This window comes from Catharus ustulatus, chromosome 1 (assembly GCF_009819885.2).
Source record: "Catharus ustulatus isolate bCatUst1 chromosome 1, bCatUst1.pri.v2, whole genome shotgun sequence".
In the NCBI taxonomy this organism is placed as follows: Eukaryota; Metazoa; Chordata; class Aves; order Passeriformes; family Turdidae; genus Catharus; species Catharus ustulatus.
In genome coordinates, this window is record NC_046221.1 from 7,767,941 (window position 1) to 7,791,446 (window position 23,506).

Genomic DNA, 23,506 nt, shown 5'->3' on the forward strand with positions numbered 1-23,506 from the left:
CCAGGATGTAAAAGGTTGTTGCAGAGAAAAACACCATCAGTTGTTCTCCAGATCCACTGGGGGTAGAACGAGAAATAATCAGCTTAATTTGCAGGAAAAAAAAAATGTAGGTTAGATATTAGCTAAAATGTCAAACTATAAAGAGAGTTCAGCACTGGGAGAGATTACCTGGGAGTACTGTAAAAAATCTGGCACTGGAGGTTTTTGAGGCTGGGTCAGAGGAGCAGTGGGGGATGCTCCAGGTGCAGGACCTGCCTCAGGCACGGCACACAGCAGGTCCAGCACTGCACCAACGCTGCAGCACTGCATGCTCCCACCACACAAACAGAACCAGGTGACTCCATTGCACAAATGTCTGCTCAGGTTGGGATTTTTAGACCAAGGGCATGTTGTCATTTTTCTCTTTCAAACATCTGGAAAAAACACTTTTGGTATTTTCCCCTCAATTCACTGACATTTCAGCTCTCAGGTCAGTTCCTATTTTAATATATATATTTATGTATATATATATGTATTAAAATCTAGCTTTTAAATAGGAAAACTGAATTATTTCCTCCTGCAAAAGCAGAAAGATTCTTTTTTTTTTTTTTCCCCTCCCAGAGGCCAGTCTCATCTCCAATACATGTTCCCCAGAGCCCAGCAGCCAAATCAAACTTGCCTTTCCCTGTGGGATGGCTCATAAATCTCTTGGTCCTCAGCACTGAAGTCTGCTGTTTCCCCAAGGTCACTTCATGGGCAGATATTGGATATTGGTTGATACTGCCTTTCTCCTGCAGGGAAAATCCAACTTTTTGTTACTATGGTAAAATTCATTTGGGAAGGGAACTTTCTCAGACACCCATCTGAAACAGTGCTGTGAAAATGAGATCCTTTACAAAATCCAGAGCTCTGGAAACCTCACCACACCTGGGGTTTTACAGCAAAAAGGAATGAAATTTTGTTTTTTCTAGGGAAAGGAAGGGAAAGGAAAGGAAAGGAAAGGAAAGGAAAGGAAAGGAAAGGAAAGGAAAGGAAAGGAAAGGAAAGGAAAGGAAAGGAAAGGAAAGGAAAGGAAAGGAAAGGAAAGGAAAGGAAAGGAAAGGAAAGGAAAGGAAAGGAAAGGAAAGGAAAGGAAAGGAAAGGAAAGGAAAGGAAAGGAAAGGAAAGGAAAGGAAAGGAAAGGAAAGGAAAGGAAAGGAAAGGAAAGGAAAGGAAAGGAAAGGAAAGGAAAGGAAAGGAAAGGAAAGGAAAGGAAAGGAAAGGAAAGGAAAGGAAAGGAAAGGAAAGGAAAGGAAAGGAAAGGAAAGGAAAGGAAAGGAAAGGAAAGGAAAGGAAAGGAAAGGAAAGGAAAGGAAAGGAAAGGAAAGGAAAGGAAAGGAAAGGAAAGGAAAGGAAAGGAAAGGAAAGGAAAGGAAAGGAAAGGAACAGGATTGGCACAGGCTGTCCAGTGCAGTGGTGAAGTCCCCATCTGTGCAGGTATTTATAAGGCTTGTGGATGTGGCACTTGGGGACATGGTTTAGTGGTGGATTTGCTGGTACTGGGGTAATGGTTGGACTCAATGATCTCAGGAGTTTCTTCCAAGCTAAATCAATCTGTGATTTTACTTTTCTATGGGTGGTTGCAATGAGCACCAGACTTTGTGGATGTGTGGTGCAGGAGGGCAAGGCCTCAGTGGGAGGGATCCTCAATGAGATCACAGCCAATGCTTAGGACAGGAGATCCTTGGGAGAAAGGATGCTGGTTCTTCCACTGAATCTATTTTCTATTGAACTGGGTAAGATACAGAAAGTCAGGAAGCTCTCCTTAGCCAGGGACTAGGTTTGGTGGGACTCCTTTTGGGGGATGCAGCTGCTGCTTGCAGGTCCATCAGTGCAGGCTCAGCCTCTCACCCTGTGTTGTCACCAGTTTTCCTGTTAGAGGAAAAAATGTCTTTGTCTTTATCAGGGCTGCTGGAAACCTGTACAACTCTTAAATGTGTTTTAAATTTATGAGATGAAAAAAAATGAGGGGGATGTGAATGGAGCACATTTGCACAGTAGCTCAACTTGAGAAGAAGTGTGTAAATCTGTGCTCTTTTCATCCAGCTCTGTTCTCTTCTCAAAGAAAATCCCCAGTGAAATACTATTCAGAAAAAGAGTCACTTTCAAACATGGGAAATGACAGTGCTTTTAAAGCAGCATCTACATGCCCCAAATCCAGAGAAACCTTAAAGACACAGCATGAATCTGTGCTCAGGCACTGATGTAATGATACCTTTAGACATGGAATAAAACTGTGTGTGATGGGAAAGTTGCTTGCCAGGCTCTGTGTGCCAAACAGACCCTGACTGTACCCTGGGCATTAAACCAAACACTTCTCTTGCACAGTAAAAAAGAACATAGATCAGCAAGAACTGAAACAAACACCCACAGGTGCTCTTGGGAGGGAGGGTGCTGTGTTTTAGTGGTGTTACCACCTCACAGCCAGGTCCCTCAAGGCACTCAGCACTGTCAGATCCCTCACCAGCACAGGGGAGCTTCTAGGATTTTTACAGGATATTTCCCCACTGCTCCTACCTTTAAATTGTGTGTTTCACCATTTCTGTTGACAAGGTTCATCAAAGGATGATTTAGGGTATTAGAGAGGTTTTAGAAAGGAGCATCCCTGTTTGCCCCAGTAGCAGAAAATCCCTGTTCAGAACTGCACCCCATCACTTTGTGTTATTGATTCCTGATGTTGTCAATATTTGCAAAATTTCTGTAAGAGATGTTCTCTCACTGTAACAAACAGCTCTTATCATGACCCTTTCTTATTTAGTATTTCTCCTCAACAAATTTGTTTTTCTGTAGAGAGATAGTTAAAATAGGCTCACCTTACTCTCTGTAAACCTTTGTATCAACTCCCAAAGACCCTCCCATTTACCTGGGCTCCCTGGCCTGGCTCCTTTTCCTGTTCTCCACCTTCTGTGAAGCATTCTTTCTCCACTTTTCCCCACCTTGACAAACACACTTGCATATACCACTGGGGGAAAAAATAAGAAAAAGAAGAAAAAGAAAATCAGGAAAATTCAAACAGGCACAAGAACACCAATTTCCCACCCATCTCTCCCTGGTAGCTCACAGGCTGATCAGACACACAGGGCAAGGTTTGGCCGTGCCCAGCCCGTGTCTCCTCTGGCTCCCTCCCTCCCTGGGCTGGAGGTGGAGCAGGTGCTGCACCCACAGGGGCCCACCAAGCCATGACCTGGGTTTCAACCTCCCTTCCCTGGGGTATTCACTGACATCTGATTAGCACCCCAAAACTGGGGTTTCAGAGGAGAAAGGGACATAACCTCAGCTCAAATATTTGATTTTTTTTTCTTCTTTCTTCTCTTTTCTGTTCCCATCTCTCCATGCACACCTCAAACGGGTCTGGCAGCCACAAATTGCTGCAGCCACTTTGCTGCATGCCCACTCCTTCACCAGATGCTGATGCTGTGGGCCATGAACATGCCCAATTTGGTGGTGAAACAAGGAAGAAATGGTGAAAGGCAGCCCCAGCTTTGCCATCACACACCCCAGCTTGTGGGGATAAGCACCTTCTGGCGTGAGCGCTGCGTCTGTATTACTCTGCTGTTTCATAACTCAATCCTGCCAGCCTCTGAACTATTTTTATTGCTCTCCTCTGAATAATTTTCAATCTGTCACTATCTTTCAGGTAATATGGTGCCCATAATTAAATACTGCAGGCGCTACCGCACCAGAGCCATATGCAGACGGACTATTACCTCCTTGTGCTGTGATGTCTTCAGCCCCAAATCAAATTGGCCTTTTTTTTTGCTGCCATATCTCAAGGCAAACTCATGTCTAATTTACTCCACACTATCATCTCTAGATCTCTCGCAGCATTACGGCTTCGCAGGTTTTTATCGCTGATTGAATATCTGTGGTTTAGATTATTTTTCCACAAATGTCGTAACTCCTATTTTCTATGTTGAATCTCATTTTATTCTCCACTCATTTTTCCTGCCTTTTCAGATTCCTTTACACTGTTTTTGCTTTCATATTTGGGATTTTCCAGTCCACTCAGCTTAGTTCAGTTTGCATATTACATGCACAAAACATTCACTCCTCCCTTTAGGTCAGTGAAAGAGTTGGTAAACAAGCTCCTCATTCAGCAAATCATTCCAGCACATGCTTATAACCTTTAGGAGCCACCAGTGCTCAGGTATGGGATGAAGCAGCTGCTGGAACACATTAGTTTGGTAATAGGGACAGCACCCTTCATATACAGCAGGTTTCTGCAGTGGGGTGAGGTGATGTGGGGCAAAGGATGCAGAGAATGTCCCTGGTGAAGCAAACCCATCCCAGGCAGCCAGGTGCATCCACACATCCTCACCTGCATGGTCAGGGCCTGTATTAGGGCTCTACCCTGCAGAGATGCCACCAGAGGCTGGCCCAGGTCAGCTCGTGGCCGTTCCCCTGCTCTCTCTGCTGAGACGTTCGAAGCCACGTCAATCTGAATTAATGTTGGGATGAGACGCTGGGTGACAGCAGTGACTGTTTTATTAAAATCCAAGGACCCAACTGAGCACTCCTGAACTGTGCTCACATGAATAATCCCACGTATTTTGAGCATCAGACTTGAATTCACAAAATTTCTATTTCTATAAAAAGGAACTCAGTGTTTGGTGGTGAAAATTTGCTTTGTGTAAATCTATGCTGTTTCTTTTCTCTGTTAACCTCCAAGTTCCCAATCCCAACAAAGTCAATGGAAAGATGCATTTTGGCTCCCGGCATCTTCAGATCTGGCTGAAAGGATTTATCCACCTGGAGAAAAATATCTGGAATGTCTACAGTGAAATAATATCACTCCCAACATCCAAAATCCATTATTTGGATAATCTGATCTAAAGTAAAAAAAGCGTTTGTTTCTGGAAAACTCCACTCAGAAAACACATTGATTATTTGGAAACAAAGCTCATTATTTGGGGATATTGACCACACAGGGAGGTGCTTCAGACCAGCTATTTCTTAGTCTGACTCTTTTTTTTTTTTTTTTTTTTTCAGGGATGCAGGGTGGTGGGTGGTGAGAGTGGCTTATTTTGGCCAAATTCCCTACAAAGACAAGCTCAAAGTGATGTTTGTTTTAGGATGTTTGTTCCTTTACTTGAATTAGTACAGTAGATCTGTTATCCTTTCTAAGAAAACAGGTCCATCTTTCTTCTGGCATCATAATATTTTCCTCTTAATTTTCCTACAGCTCTTCAGATTTTCGCTAAGAAAAGCAAATAAAGTGGAAGTGCTTTAGGAAATTTGTTAATGTCCTTAGTGGTGAAGAAATCCAGGTTAGGTATTTTATATATATGGCACATTATGTGGAATCAGACTGAATTGCCTTTTTCATTCTGCTGGTCCTCAAGAATTTCCATTTCAGATCCTGTAGATATGTGAGTAAACAGGTTTTTTGCAGGATTACTTCAGAAAAGCCAGTTTTAAGTAATATTTAAGAATATTTGAGGACCAAAAAAGTGATGATGTGATGTTGGCTGATGGAAAGCTGGGTCCTGATGGGGAGGCTTCCACCCCCTGGCTCAGGGAAGACAAAACCAGACTCTGACCTCTCTATCCACTCAGATGAACCCACTTGGCCTTGGGTTGGAGGAGCAAATGCTCATAGTGAACAACTTGGCACCAACGTGCACCTCAAAAATAATTGTTATAAAACATCATGCAAGGGCTTTTAGTAACTGACATCTCAAAAAGCTGTAATACCCTCCCAGAGAGCCCACAGCCAAAAAGTAGGAAAAAATTGAGCAGGTAATTTGCTATATGTTTTCCCACTGTTTTTACCTCTGCTTGCTTATTTATTTTATTAAGTTTTTGGACCTTCCTATGAAAATTGCATAAATTAATTTTATTCTTAATAAGAATAGTTTATTTTTTAAAAGTTTATCAGTCCAGCTATTTTTTTATTCATGCTTAATTTAATCCCCTTCTAATTAATTAATGGGCCTGCTGTCTCCCTAGAATGTATTTTCCCTTTGATATACATTTTAAAACCCATTAAAAGTTCTTTGGTTAGCTCTAAATTTTTTTCCCCCCTTATCCTTATTATTTCCCCTATAATCCCTAACTGAATTTGAGTATCCTTGTTTGATTCCTTCCCCTGCCCCCTCTTGCTTTCTAATTTTGACTACAGTTTTTTTCTTTTTTTTTTTTCTTTTTTTTTTAATTAAAAAATTTAAAGCCTCAGATCTTTACACAGTCCCTTATGAAGCCACATTGGCCGCTCCTTGTTCTCTCTGTTCTTCATTTTGAGAGGAGCAGGAGTCTCTTGCAGCTTAATTATGGTTTCTTGCAGGAGTCCCCCTGCTTCCCCTTGCACTGGTGACTGTGCAGTGTTCCTCCTCCTCCTCCTCTTTTCCCTCCTCCTCCTTCTCCTCTGCAGACTTTTGTTAAATACAGTATGCACAGTGCATACCAAGCTTTTAGATCCACCAGATTTCTCCCTCATTGGTATATAAAAAGGTTTACATCCAGACAGGCTTTTTCCTGTCCTTTGCCTTCTTTCTGGAATTAAATCCATTTCCAGAAGGAGCAGAGGGTGCTGCTCCTTTTGTTAGCTTCAGCGCCTGTCTTTTAAAAATTGTTTTCCAGCAACTGCAGCTTCGAGGTCACAACTGATCCATGGCCAATGTCCTGGCACATTTCATACATTTCACCTGAATACTGGGGCTGAAATGAGGGCCAGATTCTGTGCAGGGGTAAATCTCTGCAGCCTTTTCCTCCCCTAGACCTGCTTTCTGCAGGCAGCAGATGCAGCTCAAAGTTCCTCAAGACACTTGGGAGCGATTTCAAAACCCTTCTAATTTTCCTGATAATATTGGCACTCCTGGGTGCTGGTTTCCTGGTAGCTTAATTTTTTTTTTCTATATATATAAACCTGCCAATGTTGATAGCTTGAGTTTCTGGAATCAACTCTCAGTCCTCATGAAGCTATTTTAATTAGAATGGGAGGGCTCTGTTAACTAAAAGTGGAAGAAATATTGATATGAGGATGCTCTGAAATGTGCTCAGCCTTGCAAGCATCTTGTAACTGCTTGTGAGTGCTGAACTATATGAAATTTTGGACAGAGTTGGGGGTGGGTGACTTTTTTTCTCCTTTTTTTTTTCTCTTTTTCCTGTCGTTTTCCCCCCTCACCTCTTTTTTTTGTTTTTCTTCCTCCTCCCCTTTTTCCTCCTATCATCTACTATTCCCACCTAAAATCTTTTGTTCTCACACCTGTAAAACACCACATCCCCAGCCACCCTTTCCCCAGCATGCAGGAAACCCAGAAGGGCTGAGCCCACACTCGGTGCCTTACAGTCCCGTCCTATCTGTTTACATCCCTTGGGTTCAGCTCCTCGCTCTTTCTCCGTGCCGAGCCTCGGCCCCGGCTCCCTCCGAGCTGCCTCTGATGCCAGCGCACCCTGGATGGTTGGATGGTTGATTGTCCAGCCGGGATAGGCGCGGCTGAGCCGGGCTGAGCGTGTTTGCTCCTGTCCTGACAATTGTCCCGGCTGCTGGCCGCTCCCCGCTCGGGTGCTGGGATGCTGGGATGCTGGGATGCTGGGATGCTGGGATGCGGGGATGCTCCGATGCTCTGATGCTGGGATGCTCGGGTGATCGGGTGATCGTGTCCTGGGATGCTGGGATGCTCCAATGCTGGGATGCTGGGGTGCTGGGATGCTCCGATGCTCCGATGCTGGGATTCTCGGATGCACGGATGTTCCCATGCTCGGATGTTCCCATGCTCGGATGTTCCTATGCTCCGATGCTGGGATGCTCCGATGCTCGGATGGTTTCCCCTCTGCGCTGCCCGCACGGTCTCGGTTGTCTCTCCCGCTCCTCCTGGGCTCAGCCACATCCCCACACGGCGCTGCTTTGCTTCCCCTTCGGGGACACTTCGCCTCTGCCTCTGCAGCAGATTTTTGGCCATTTGGGGTCGGGTTTTTTGCCATCTTCTGCCGAGGCTGGGCTTTTTTTCCCCAGCGTGAGTGTTGTTGTGCAGGCTGCCCCAATATTGATTCCCAGTCCTCCTGGACTCTTATTTCATTCAATGTTGGCACCATATGGCAGCTATGGCAACTGAATATATAACCCTATTCAGTTTCTGACTCCAGTCTGGTCTGTGTTCTGATCTGGAGAAAAAAAAAGTGATTCCTACAGCACATAGTGGTAGAGAAGTTCAGATAACACTTTGCTGCCTTTAGAGTTCCCCTTTTCTGATATGACAAACAAAAAAAACAGAACATAGATCAATTTTACAGGACTACAAATAGGGCATGGATATATATTATTGAAAGAGTAACAGGCTAGTTTGAATTAATAACACAGTTAATAGCATATACAAAATCACAATGTGTGTGGGGCTCACGAGCAACATATTTGTGGTTATTTTTGTTCCACTGATTTGCAGAGAAATCTGTAACCCACTGCTTCTCAGGAAGCCAGCTGCTAATAAAGAACCAGGCTAATAAAGGGCAGAAATAAATGTCTGAGGGAAATATTTAAAAGCATGCCACTGACTTAGGGATGTGTGCCAGGTGGGACACATAATTTATTTAGGCATTTTCAGAAATTGCAAGTGGAGCACACACTCGCTCACATGAGTAGTTTTAGTTGTGCACTGCTTTTGAATTCAAGTTAAGGTTACTCATGTGCATAACTCTCTTCAGGACTGGCCCCTACGGCTGTTTCTTCCTCCTGAAAAGATACTGAGGGAACTAATTTTTCTGATGATTAATCTCAAACGCTGCACCTGCAGTGCCTGCTTTCACTTGAATGAGGAGAGATTGATTTATCTAGCTATCTTTCTGTCTGTCTCATTATCCATCTCCCGTAGCATCGCGGTACCTCAGAAAATGATGACGAACTTATCTTCCCACCAGCCGTGTGGGGCAGGGCAGAATTATCTCCACTCGCCAGATGGGGAGATCAAGGTAGGAATCAGCAAAGTGGCATGCCTGAGGCCATGTAAGAAGTTAGTGCCAGAGCCAGGCAGTGCAGAGAGCTTCCTGGACTCCCAGACCCAGGCCAGAATTCCAGCTCCATCCAGCTGTATTGTAGAACCGCAGCAAAGAATTAACAAATCCTGGTGCTTGAACCCAGCTCCACTTCATGGTGGAGCAAACCTCGATGTGGTCCAGCACTGCTGATATCCTGCACTGCTGGTATCCTGCACTGCTGATTGAGCAGAGAGCTGCAAAACCTGGCCATGCTGCGGGGAGAGAGAGCCCTTGTGCCACCTCTCCTGACACGAAGTTTTTGCGTGAATATTTCAATGTTTGTGGGTGTGATTGTCTGCCAGCATTGAGGGCTTTTCACACAGACCATCTTCCAAGGTGAACCAACAGAAAGCAGTGTCTGGTACATCCGAGGGAACCTGTGTTTTTTGTCTGACTCCAAATAACAGCTCGAATGCAGGCTCCTCTTAGGTGTGACTCAGTCCCTGACCATCCTGGTGCTTCCCATCCTGCTCTGTGAGTCTCAGCCAGCTGAGTGCAGATCTGACCTGCTCCTGGCAGGACTTGACTCCGTGGTGATGCCACCAGGAGCATGCCATGAGGGAGGTCATCTCACAAACTCTCAGGTGTCCCATGGTCAGAGGAGGGCACATTTTTGCAGATATTGGTGAAGGCAGACACCAGTCAGAGCGCTGACCCAGAGCAGGGACACAGAAGTTTCAGGCTAGCCAAGATGAACTCCTACAGCTAAAAGTAAAATAGCATAAAATGACATTCCAAAAGCACCAGTTTTAACTAACTTTTATCCTGTTCCAGTGCCCAGTAGCATCTCCTAGGGGCTTATTGCTCCCACGTTACCACATTCTGCAGGGATTCTTTCTTTTTCTGAATGAGGCAGAGACTGGACTTCTAGTTGCTTTAGGAAGTGTGGTTTATTTTTCTTATCCTCTATAGAAAACATGAGTTCTTGTCACAGGTGTTGAAAGTACAGCTAGAAGTCACAAGACTTATGGTTACAAGGTCTTTCAAGGATTTATTAACCAATAAAACACTGCCGATGGAGATATTTATGTTTCTAATCCAATACTAAGAAATTTCATCTAATTACAGTGTGACCTTTCTTAGCCAATCCTGTTCTGATGCACAAACCTATTCTAAGACTTTTTATCACCTTTACACCTACTTTATTCTTTCTGCATCTCAAACCATACAGTTAAATATTTCTTAACATTTCTCTGTTTTAAGCTTTAAATCTACATTCTTGCTTCTAGCACCTAATCTTGGAAGCTTTTCCCAAGGCCACAAGTCAAATCCTGTGTTATTTTCTAGGCTTTCATTTACAAGCCCAGTGTTCTGAGAATTCCTTACATTCTGAATTCCAACTTCTCTCACCTCCAGCACCAGGACAATGATGTGGTGGCACTGTGATGACACTGGGCATGTCCTGGGCAGGTGCTGGGGACAGCAGAGCCCAGACAAAGCCAGCCTCACTCTCCAGCCCCAGCCAGGTCCCAGGGGATATCCCTGCTGAAGGCACTAACTTTTCCAGGCATGTCAGCTCCATTACTTTCAACAGTGCTACAAGCACGGAGGACCTCACCTTTCTTTTTTCTTAATGTGTGTCTTAATGTGCAGTCGATGGGGATGGTTATCCTGTCAGGGGCCTGGGGTGAGCAGGGCCTGATGGGCCCTGGCAGCCAGAAATAGTTCAGCTCACACAGCTTTGTAGTGTGCACCCAAGAATTACAGGCCTGGGCCCAACACAAATAAATAATTAAACGCATTTCCCGGGGCAAGAAAATGAAGACTTGGAGCTGTGGCAAGAATGAATAAGTGTGAGACCTCTAGACCTGCAGTGTGTGACTGACAGTGGGTTTCTTGCAGCCATCACATCAAAGAGTCTGGAAAACTGCTGTGGAGAGGAGAGGAGAGGAGAGGAGAGGAGAGGAGAGGAGAGGAGAGGAGAGGAGAGGAGAGGAGAGGAGAGGAGAGGAGAGGAGAGGAGAGGAGAGGAGAGGAGAGGAGAGGAGAGGAGAGGAGAGGAGAGGAGAGGAGAGGAGAGGAGAGGAGAGGAGAGGAGAGGAGAGGAGAGGAGAGGAGAGGAGAGGAGAGGAGAGGAGAGGAGAGGAGAGGAGAGGAGAGGAGAGGCCCCTCTAGAGGGGGGGACCCAGCAGGCCAGGTGGGGGCTGTAAAGCAATCCATGGTGCTCAGAAAATTGGGAATATTTTACAGGAAAATTCGCTGTTCTTCAGGTGGCACCATCAGTTCTGCAAGGTGAAGAGGAGGGTAAAGGCCTTCCTCTCCCCAGCCTCAAAGGTGGAGAGTAGGCTGAATGTGACAAACCAGATGGACTCCAAGGGACAGGTGAATTGTCACCTGTGTCCCTCCAGAGCTGGTTCTCCTCCCATCTCCCACCTTCCACCTGCTCCTCCTGTCCTGCTCCTGTCAGGACTCAGGGCTTCCTCATCTCCTCAGAAACATTGGTGTAAGCCTTAAGAAAGGAAGGAACTCTAATCCCCAGAGTTAAAGATCCTCCTTTCATGCAGGATGCAATGCTGGGGATGCCTGGAACTGTCCCTTGGTACTTGGGGCTTTCGGGAGGTGTGCTGGGAATAAAGGGTCAGCATAAAAGCCATCCTTTTCTGGAGCACACTTGGGATGCTCATAAATGTGTTTCCAGTATATAAAACAGTGTGGGGATGGTTGGGCATGGGCAGCAAGAAGGCTTTACACACACCTCTGTGCTCAGCTTTCTCCCACAGAGGGAAGGAACCTAAATTAGGCTCCTCAAAAATTCATCCATTTCTTCAGCCAGGCTTTTTTTGGGCCAGCTGGAGTCTCTGTAGAGTCTCTGCATTTTGGAGCACGTCACCTTTGGGGTGAGGGCTGAATGCTGCAGCAGGCTGACAGAGCACAAATCACAGCCAAGGCAATGCTCAGGTCTGCACATTCACCACCAGCTCCATCACAGGCTGTTGTAAAACAAACACCTTGGATCCCTGTTTGAGTTTGCATTTTGGCCTTACCTTTTTCAATAAACTTTTTCCTCGTCTCTCCCTGTAAGTTGGCTTAAACTTAGCTTTTTAAAATTTCCTTCAGGGGAATTGGTTTCTGTTTGATTTTGTAAATAATTTTTGTCACCTTTGAGGGGAAAAGTGCACCCCAGTGTTTCCTGCATCCCACAGCAGTGATTACAGCACCACTTGCACTACTGTTATGGTTGTTTGGGGGAAGGACTCTGAACACCTTAATTTTGAACAACTTTGCTAGTTTGTTCAGTTGTTTTTATTAAAAATTCCTCTGAAAGGTAATTCTTAAAAAACCCAGAACATTAACAACAATACTTATTTTTGCCTGGTACATGTAAATGTCTCTGCTCCTGTGCTCTGGACAGGCTTCTTCTGATCTGAGGGGTCCTGGGTTTGCCACAGAAGAAGCAGAAGAGCTGGCTGTTGAGATGGGTGTTGTGATTCCAGGTCTCAGAGGCACAAAAAAAAAGCAGAACTGAAGTTAAAAAATCCCACTCTTATTGATTTCTGAAGGACTGTGTCCATGAGGAAGCTTGGAGCCATGCTGTCCTGCAGCAGAGTTTTGAGTTTTCCTTCACAAATTTAGGTTTTTTTCAGATCTTTCCCCTCTATACAACGAAGAAGATGGAAAACACAACAAAAAGAGAAAACATAACCTGTATTCTAGATATAATTAATTCATGATCCAAGATGTGATCCTGAACAAGAGCTGCTAGAAATGGTACCTGGTGATGAAAAGACTTCCTATGTCTGCAAACTTGCAGACAAATATAAAGATGTTTCTGTTGATATGGACAATGTCCATGCAGTGAAAAAAATCTGCTGATTTGTTCTTAACTGTGTGGGAAAACCTCAAAATATTAGATGAGTTGCCTCGATCTGTTAATGAATTTTTATATGGAGACCTCAGCTATTTATGTGTTTCTATACAACCCAGCTTTTCCAAGAATCACCCATTCTTAAAAAGTCTGTCTGAAGAATCTCTTAGAATTGCCTTCCGGTATAAGAGAAAAATGAAAAAGTCTTTTGAAATAGAAAAGCTTAGATTGTTTTGAGGTGTGCTTTAAATAAACTCTCTGTGTCCCACTGAGGTTGATTCAGTTCTGCTATCCAGATTTATGGAAGCAAAATTTAAAGCATGGCAAAGAGTGACACTCTTGTGGAAGAAGCAGTTGTAGTCAGAAACACTTTTTGACAATTAGTCAATAAGAAAAACTCTTCCCTGTGGTCATGTCAAGATGTTGGGTTCATTTCTCCTTCTCCTTACATCAAGAGTAAGTTCAGTCAAATCCCTGCAATTTTCCTGGTATTAAATAAGTCTTGTCAAGAAGAGAATGCAGCACTTAAAACTTTTAGGTGAGTGCTACGTCACAAAGCATGCCTCAACTCCTCCCAGTGTCTGTGGAACTGGAAGAGAGTACACACCATCTGGAAGGTGTTCTGGATACCTTCTGGAGATGTTCCCATAAACATCATCCAGACAGGACCTCCCATACAAACTGTGGCTAATACACAGCCTAAAATCCTGAAAGCATTGCTGTAAATGGCAACTCATCCTGGGGTTTTGAAGAGAATCTCAGGACACTGCTGGTGGCTCCAGCCACCATTCTGTGTGCAAAGCTCTGGTATATCCAAGGTACCCCAAAACTTCAGCTACAGGCTCTTCCTTGAGTCACCCTGTAAATAAATGACTGAAGGACAGGTCATACAATCACTCCTTCCTTACAGCTTGTGGCAACTGGAAATATCTGGACAACAATCCAGCTTGGATGTGGCTCTGAGCAACCTGGTGTAGTGGAAGGTGCCCCTGCCCATGGCAGAGAGTGGGAACTGGATCATCTTTAAGGTCCCTTCCAACCCAAACCATTCTATAATTCTGTGGTAACTCTTCCTATGTGTTTCATGTGCTCAGAAGTCACCATTCCTAATTTCTTGCACAGTCAAGACAAGGTCTTTGGTCTCCATGGGGCAGGTGCAGTGTTTTCCATGCAGACACCAACTCACTGCTGAAACCCCTGATAAGGAAGTGGAACCTACCTGCCTTCCTGAATGCAGCCGTGACAAATCAGCTTCCACTCAAGGTAAACTAATATTTTATTAAAAGCTGTTGTCACACAGAACTAAAACCCAAAGCTGTGAAGTATAAAAGAAGCTTTCAAGCAATCTTCCCTTGAACTGTGGCAGCTTAAGTCTTGTTGCCATTGCTGAAGCGCATCAAGAAATCGTTTGAAGGGCTCAAAGGTTAAGAATCTGGGTTTTTATCTGCACAGAAAGGTGAAAGATCAGATGGCTGACTCCAGCTATTTGTGTTTTGTCTTTTTATCACCATTTTCAAATGAATCAAGGAGCTGTTCATTCAGTTTCATGAGGGCAGGGCTTTCCTAGCTGTATCAGGAGTTGTTTACAGGCTTTTCAGGAGAGATGGAAGACCCTTCCCAAAGAGAAGCAACCAGAGCTCGTGATAATATTTGTTATTTCCATCACTGTATTGCTTCAGGAGTCCCCTGACATTGAGTTCTGTACCAACATGTAACAAGAAACATGAGATCTGTCCTGACTGTTTGGAGAAGGAAAACAGGTGGAATCAAATAAGCAGAATGGACAGGAGGATGGAGGAACATCTCCCATGATGGAGACTTTGCAAAGTCAGTCAGAGGTGAGCGACTGCTCGTGCCTACTCTGCATCCCATCTGGTGTCACTAAGGAGAGGGCAGCTCTCTCATTCCATATTCAAGGCTCTCCTCCAGTACTTTTTAAACCCTCCACAGTGCATTCATTCTGGTCAGAATGAACATGGGTGTCAAAATCCCCACTGAGAAGAAGTAGTCTTAACCTAAAAAGATTCTTCTTATCATGGAGAGAAGATATCTATTCATTTCTAGGTATCTCACTTGCCTATTCCTTAGAGGTTCTGTGTGGGAAAGGGCTGCAGGCAGATAGACATTCATCCCTCTTTTGAATCTGGGACACAGCAGACAGGAGGCTTTCCTGAGAATTTAAGGATTGACTGTACGGGAGAAGAATGAACGTGCTGAAAATATGAGGGTCACTCATTTTGGGAAGATGAGGTAATCTGAAAACAGGAAATTCCATGTGCTCTGTGCTATGCTATCACACCAGACAGCCTCACTACCACAACCTGCCCTAGTTCACGTCTTTCCAAATGTTCTCAGTGCCCTCAAGTGTCCCCAACACAACTGTGGATCAGCCCAGAATGACCTTGGCTGTCATTCTTCCATGTGCTGCCATATGAAACACAGCTCAGCCTCAGAAAACACCAAGCATCTTGAAATTCCTTTTGTGATCTTACCTGGTCATGTAAAGTAAAGTCTTTGAAAGTCAAAGCAAAATTACCCTGAGAAAACCAACCTCACAATCCCTGGGATTCAGGCATCCTGAATTACCATCCTCCCAGGCTGTGCCATCACCAGGTGATCACAAATCCCTCTGCTTCCAAGGGGGTACAACACGGCCAGGAAGGAAACAGAGCCAAAGCCCATTCCAGGCAGGTGAGTGCTCAAGTACCAGGTGAGTGTTGGGTTTCATTATGGATGGGAAACTCCTTTAGGAAAGGCAGCATCACAGCCTGGGGGCTGAGGGCTGGGATTACTGCCTCGGATAAGGGGAAGGAAGGGAGGAAGGGAGGAAGGGAGGAAGGGAGGAAGGAAGGAAGGAAGGAAGGAAGGAAGGAAGGAAGGAAGGAAGGAAGGAAGGAAGGAAGGAAGGAAGGAAGGAAGGAAGGAAGGAAGGAAGGAAGGAAGGAAGGAAGGAAGGAAGGAAGGAAGGAAGGAAGGAAGGAAGGAAGGAAGGAAGGAAGGAATCTGAAACCATAAAACCTTAAAACCTTCCAAACATGGATAGTTCAGTTTTATATTCTGAAATACACTGGCAATGGGGGAATTCAGAGGGAAGGACACACATGAAGGATATTGATAAGCAAAGCCACACAGGAGGCACATCTCCAGCTCCTCCCTACCTTTAGTCATGTAGCACCAATTCACCCAGAGGTTCATGCAAGGTGCTGGCGTGCTCTCTTTGCATCCATCAATCATAAATTTCACAGATTAGCAATGACACTGATTCTTCTTCTTCTGGAAGTGTCAGGAGTATCTAGCTGGAGGAAATGGATCATATTTTGCAGTTCAGTTTGTGTGCTGCAATGGGCAGAGCAGTGGGCTAGGTGCACAACCACACTGTCCTGCTTCTGGCCAACATAGCTGAGCACAGCTCAGAAAACCTCTAACTCAGCTAAAAGTAGTGAAAATGTGAGTATTTAGTCATCGTGGTATGGGTTACACAGGGAAAGAAGTTGAGACAAGGCTCTATCTCCTTTGGTATCAGTCAACAGGCTTTTAGTCAACCTTTTTTTGTCTCCAGATAATACTTTACAGTAATTTAACATCCCTGTGGAGGCCAGAAGAGATGGCCATGTGGGTAAGACTTAGCCATGGCAAGGCAAAGGTGTTCAATGTCTGCCATTCTCGAGCTGTGTTAATGAAGGAGCAGTGATCCTGCATTGGCTGCTGCGTGATTAGCACTGGGTGAATTAACTCTGCTGCTTGTGCAAGGCTGAGCACAGGGGATCCCAATCCTGACCAGGGCTGAGAGCCACCCCTCCAACACAGCTCCTAACGACCAGCAGACACAATGAAACTCCAACACAAAACAGATCAGCTCAAGGTAACCTGGGCAAGGTGAGCTGTGTGACACATTTTGTACAATGCTCAACCCTCACTTTTCAATTCTGTACGAGCACCAGTGTCATGCTGAAAACGACGCCCCAACCCTCAGTCCCCATCAGCAGCACATGGCTGGTGCTGACCCTGTGTGGATTTGGTGTGTTTGGCCCTGATAACCATGGCAGCCAGGCACTGCTCCTGTGCTTTTGCAAGGCTGGTGTTGGCTGGAGCTTGGCCCTGGCCTCGGGAATTTACAGAACAGATCAACATATGCAGCCAGATAAAGACAGCCCTGCCAGGCACCAAGGCTTTCTGAACTCTCACCTTTTGCTCATGTCACATTTAATATAACAAGGAAGATTCTTTCTTTTTCTTATTCCCTACCATTTAAGAAACACTGCCATATTGAAATCTTTTTCGTTCTTCCTTCATTAATGTCTGTGTCACCTCAAGGGTTGTTGTAATTCCTTATTGGCTGCTCTTCTAGAATTTGCTTTAAGAAAACTTCAGCTAGTTTTCAATGTGGCTGCGAGGTTAACTAGAAATAGAAAATGTCATGAACATGCTGGATATATATCCCTTCTGCTTCCCTGCCACTAAGCCAGCTTTTCATAAAGTTTGAAACCGATATTAATATTTAACTTTTAACTCACAAGATCTTTCATGGTCTCAGCTCTGCTTAATTAGCTGACATTTAGCTCCCTCTATTCCACAGCATACACCTAGGAGTCCTTGGGTACTGGATTATTAACATTCCCCAAAGTAGATTGGAGCAGGCGGTTACCAGAACCTTTATCAATTGCTCCCGAAGGCGATGGAATTTATTGCTGAATGCCATTAAACCAGCCAGGTCTGTAAATATGGTTAAAGGCACGAAGACACTCTTGTTTTTCCAAAGCTTCTCGCTCGGTTTAAATGAGCTTTGTGAATTGGTCTCTCCTTTTCTCCCACTCTTTCTCAGGCAGCCTTGCTGAGGCGCTCCTGAAGAAAGGCTCTGTATTAACCTGTGTTGCATTAAGCACAGTTCTGCTGTTAATCAAGGCTCGTGCAGCGATCCACGCTGCAGCACTGCTCCGGCACCGCCACGGCTGGGGGAGCTTGCCGAGTGCACCAACTCCGCTTGGCGCTTATTTCCTAACCTTTCACACTTTTCCCTCACTAAAGGCTTTCCTTGTGCTCGTCCAGTCTCAGAAATTGCTGTGCTCAGACAATAGAAGGTGTAGGTGCTGGGTTTACATCCCCCAGGAGCACCCCAAGAGCTTTTCTCTCCTCGCCCCCTTCCCCACTCCTGGCTGCTCTCCATTGCCACCTCCACCCTGCCAGTGGCAGAGGTGATCCTGCCCAGTGGGGAATTCCAACAGACTTGCTCCAGAAGTAACTATATCCAGCCCAGCACTAAAGGTAAGGACAATTTTCAGAGGCCAACACAATTTAGGATCACTCATGACTCCATAACCAAAATGCTAATTACCTACTTAAGCCCCAGAACAAAGTATGCTGCACTCGGATGTGTACACCATAATTACAAGGTATTCCTCACTGCTCCTGCTGTAAGACCCACTAATAGTATTTCATTTAACACGAATCTGGCTCTCCTCATTTCTGGTAAACTTCATCTGTGTCAGGGACACCATATGAGTTAATATTTTTCTCATAAAATTCTAACATGCTTATTCTTTATGTCAATGAAACAATGACAAGCAAGATGCATTTTCTAAAAACTGTTTGATGTTAGACCACAAAGATAAATATGAATAAAAAGCCAAGATTAGTTACTGGATAAATTGTTTTAGGTCTTATCTTAAAAAATAAAGCATCAATTTTGACCATTTAGGATCTTGCTTCATCCATTTTTGTTCCTCAGTAAAATGAACTTAGTGACCTTCACTTATTCAGCATAAGCCACATTTGAAATAAAATCTGTTTCTAGGAAAGTGCTCTTTCCCTGGTATATTTGGCATGAAAATGAAATCAACTATTTTTTAAAAAAAATATTAACAGTCCTCACAAACTAGGGAACCCAAATATCCTCAGGTCAAATGTGACAGCTCTATCCCAACCCAACAGACTAAAGCTACTTGCTTTGGACAAAGATCTGGTCCTCCTTCCTTAGAAATGACCTTTACACTTCTGTTGCACTGATAAAAGGCAAGATCATGCCTTTGGATATGTCTCTGACTTCATCAGAGTAGGGTGAGATAAACAAGGGAGAAAAGACAGGGTCTGAGGTCAGGACACATTTCTTTGCTTTTCCATACAGGTTTTGAGATGCTCATTTCTTGGAGGGAACCAAGGGGACCAGGTGAGGACAGCTACATAAATGTCTGGATAGATGGGACTCCAAGCAGTTCATGTCATGTCACATCATATATATCATCTCATTTTACCTAATCTGCTAATTCACAGATAATAAAAACCATGAATCTCTTTTTCCTTTTTTAATTGGGCTCTTCTGACTGAACCCAAGATGAGTTTGGCTTCACAAAGATCCTCACAAAATTTAAGTTTGCATCTCAGTTCAGTGTCTGCTTCAATAAAGTGATAGTGAAACAATCTGAGTATTTACCCCCAAAATAAATACCCCAGGGCTGGGGAGAGTGTATCAGATGTGTTCCACTACAGCACTGCTCCAGCTGCCCCAGGTTACATCAGGATAAGACTGGAGTGGCACCGGGCTGAATTTGCCCCGTATCCTGACACGGATGCAAACAGCAACAGACACCAAAATGCTCTGGCAGCTCTGCAGCGTGAAATCCAAAGACAGATTGCAAAAGTGTAGAAGTGTGAATCACAGTTTAAAGGAAGGCTTTCTTTCTGAGGGAAGGATATTTCACTGCTACTAAACCACACCAACCACAGCGGCTGAATGCCTGCACTGAGCACTGCAGGACTTGATGCTCAGCAAAAAAACCCAGCCAGGCTACCCAAGAACTCTTTTATAGCACGACTGTGATCAATTTTGAGGGTATATCAAAGCACAAGACAGCACTTAAATTTTAAAGAGACATTCTAACATATCTGCCTGAAATAATTTCGCAGTTGCTGGTACAGAAAGCACAAAAATTCCCTCTATTATAAAATACAAAGAAAAAAAACCCCAAAAGTTACTCCCTGTTGCCACCTTGTTTTATTTATTTTGATCATTTTCTAATGGTTGCACTATGCTGTTCTCCTAGAGAATCAATTTTCTTAGTTACTTTAGTGGGTTTTTCATGTTGAATGATAAAAAGAGGATGCTGGAGAAAGGTTAAGTATTTTAAAATTTTGGAGTGGGGGAAATATATGATTAAAATAAGGTGATAATTAGCTAGACTTTGAAATAGATGCACAGAATCCCAGTGGCTGTCTTCCTTTTATGTGACATGGTAACATGTTTTTTGAACATACTTTGAGCCAAATATCTCTTTTCTACCCACTCAAAAATCAACAGATTTAACAGAACAGAAACAGAAGGGGAATCCAGAGCTTTCCCATTAGTTTGATATGTTTGTGTCTTAGTTTTATGCACAATGAGAAACATTTTCTTGCTCTCAGAGTCTAAACAGAGCCAGTTGATTGTGAGTTTTGTGTGTGAGGTGAGCTCAGTATCCACATTAAAGGACTCACCTCAGCCTAAACTGGCTGTTTCACAGCAGAATGAAATAGAAGGGGAGTTCAAATAGTTGAAAGTTTCTTTAAAAATTGCTGTTTACATTCAAATCCAAGAAGGTGTTGTTTTGGATTAAGTCTGAAGAAAGTCTTCCTTAAATACTGAAGGCATAATTTCCATTTTATAGAGTACAGCTGCTCCACGATACTCAAAATACAACTTTGATAAAGCATTCTGCAAATTTGGTCTGTCAGTAGGAATTGGTAGAGAATATTCCACCTGAAGCAAAAACTTCACTCTTTTAAAAACATTAAATCAAACAACAGATCTTTGTGTTACAGGTTTAAACTGATGTAAATCAACATTGCTCTAATTGCTTCTGTGAAGCTCCAGCAATTTACATGCACTGAGGGAGGGACTGTGTTATTATTGAAATATTTAACTTTAGAAATATTGCAAAAATCTACAAATAAACTTTAAAATTATGTGACACTTATTAACAGATTTTTAATCAGAGAGGGGTTTTGTTTTTCATGATACAATTCATCATTTTATATTGTTTGGTGTTTATTCAATCTGTAATAAAGGTGATCTATGTATTTTCAGAACTTTTTCTTTATTATAAAGCTTACTTTTACCATAAATATTCTACTGCTTTGAATGAGCTAGCCTTGCTACCTTAAAACCATGGTTAACTAGTTAATGTCCTTTTAAACAGTGTTTTTATAGAGTATTGGAGCCTGAAGCAGATATTCTCCCACTTTATCTTCTGGAGACACAGCAACAGCCTGAACTGAGTCGCATCTCTGAGTGAGATTTATGACCAAATGTTTTGTACTGATTAATAAATATTTTGGACATTAAAAAAAAAACCCAATGATGAAAGGCATTCACCTCTGTCAGGAATATTTTGATGTTTTTTTGCCATTTCTTCAACAGGAAAGCTTTAATTAAAAAAAGTTATTACACTAGTGGTGCTGATGTTGAGTGAACATTTACATCGGGATCAGTAGGACTTTGATATGGAAATTTTAAAGGAATGGCTTGTTTTAAGGACTGCACACTCTCCACTAAGTCATTTCACCTTTAAAAGGACAAATTATTTCAAAAGTTTGCCATCATCATCTCAATAACAGGGATAGAAACTTTGCAGCTCTTAGCTATAAACTCTAAACTCTTTATGGTCTGGAAAAACAGATGAAAAAGTCATCTGTTAAATGCATGGAAAAACTAATAGGTTTTTTGGAGTTCTCTGATTTTTCTTTTTCTGCTCAGTTTTTACAGACCCCAGCTCTGTGACAATCAGAGGTTGATTTTAAGAAAATCAGCACAAGTGAAATGAATACCTTGGGGTAAATAAAAACCTGAACATAGAAATAAGGTTGAAAAACCAGTTGCTCATTAAACTCCACATTCTCATCAAAAGTGCACATTCTCATCTGCACATTTCATATCAAAATATCAGAAACAGAAAAAAAGCTAAAATCCTACTACTTCTATAACTACTACTACAACTACTACTACTACTACTAATAATAATAATTAAAAACTCCTTGTGGAATGTGAGCATATTCAAAGATTAAAAGTAGAAAACAGAGGGGATATTACAATAGCAAAAATTGGCTATGCAAGGAAAAAATGGGAGTTCTCATCTTACTTCAGTCTGCAATGAGGAGCTGATCTCTTCTGCAACCTTTGTGAGCAGCAGCCTCTGCTCAGGCACCTAAGGTAGGGAAAGTTCCATGGCATTTACTGATGTCCTGAAGAGTAACACTTTCCTGGAAGTACCTGCTTCTTTAATCAAAATTACATATTTTTCAAACTAGAAAAACACAGGTATTCCTCTTGAAGCACTTCCACCAGTGAATGTGTGAAGGTGAAAATGAAAACATGTTAAACAACTTTGGGCAATAAATCAGGAATGAGGGACAGCATGAGGCATAACCATGGCACATTGACAGTGAGTCAGACTCTTCGAGATATTTTCTATTGAATCAGATAAAGAAGGATTTTTAAAAAGCAATCTATTTATTATCAATTCCTGTCCTCAAATGTGCTAAATAATTCAATGTCTGGCTCTTCCCTTACAGGGCAGACACACAGCTCGTGCATCCCTGTACGAGAGGGCATTTTTGCAAAGCCCTGAAAACTCTGCCTCACTTCAACTGAAAAATTATCCCACCACATCATGCTCTCTAATGATTGTCACATCACATAAACACAGTTTATGGAGTTTTTTTAAGCAGTTTCTGAAAACCACCTAGAAGTACCCAAGCTCTTGTGGTGAACCTGTCGCTGCCCAGGTGGGTTTCACATCTGGCTTTGGGCTCTTGCAGGTGCTCCTGTGGGTTTGACCATGGATCAGCCTTGGAGAACAGACCCAGCACACTGCACAATATGACACTAATAAATACAGAAAATATCCTGTTTTCCTCTCTGGAGGGGCCCACGTTAGCCTTCACATTCATTTCCCTTGTCTTCCCAGTATAACCTTGGCTAAAATCTGATGGTTTTTTTTAGATCAAACTTTGTATTTTAAAACAAGGAGTGTTACAGCCCAGTCCTTTAATAAACCCCACCAATATGGATCCCCCAGTCCCTTGTAGCATTTGGAGAAATGCGTGCTCACAGATCCTATTTCAAGGCAGGGACGCAAAGGCTAATCTCTCTCTCCTGTTCTTTTTCCTAGTTGCACAGGGAGAAAAATGTGAGAAAATATGTAATTCCAGAGTGCTGTGGCAGCATTAAACTACAGCTTCTCACCCCATATATTGCCTTTTTAAACCACAATCTTGCAGAGAGTGTTAAGGTGAGCGGTAAATGACTTAATGGCAGCTTAATATTCTGCACATACCCATAACAGACATTTTAGTTGCTTTTAATTGATGTAGCTGCTAGCTTTGTTAAACTCTCCAGGAGAGTAGTTCTCACTGGGAATGAGCCTCCTAGAAAGTATCAGTTTGCAAAAACACAATAGTTTGAGCGATAATTGTGCAGAAAAAGACTTCTGGATTTCTTTGCAGTTGAATAAGAGCGTTTTGTTTCACTTTTGTATAACTCAACATCGAGTGCCTAAATTGCAGTCAAACTTTCCAAACAGCTAAATAAAGAAACACACGGGGTAGGTCACTTTTAAGATAAAATGGGGTCTATAAGATTTTAACTAAACAGAACACTTTTATGGCTGTGAGCACATAAAAAGAAAATTATGTAGGAGAAGTCCTGCTGTTACTTAAACAGTAGCTTTCAGCACTCATAAAATA

The 23,506-nt window shown here is 43.1% G+C and overlaps 1 long non-coding RNA gene across 1 annotated transcript; it reads right to left on the reverse strand.

Moving 5' to 3' along the window:
* Positions 1–598: 598 nt before the first annotated feature.
* Positions 599–6,678, reverse strand: LOC117000893. The gene is made up of 3 exons (XR_004418869.1): positions 4,337–6,678; positions 2,882–2,980; positions 599–770 (listed from the first exon to the last, which is right to left on the reverse strand). It is a non-coding gene; the product is annotated as an uncharacterized LOC117000893 (long non-coding RNA).
* Positions 6,679–23,506: the final 16,828 nt, after the last annotated feature.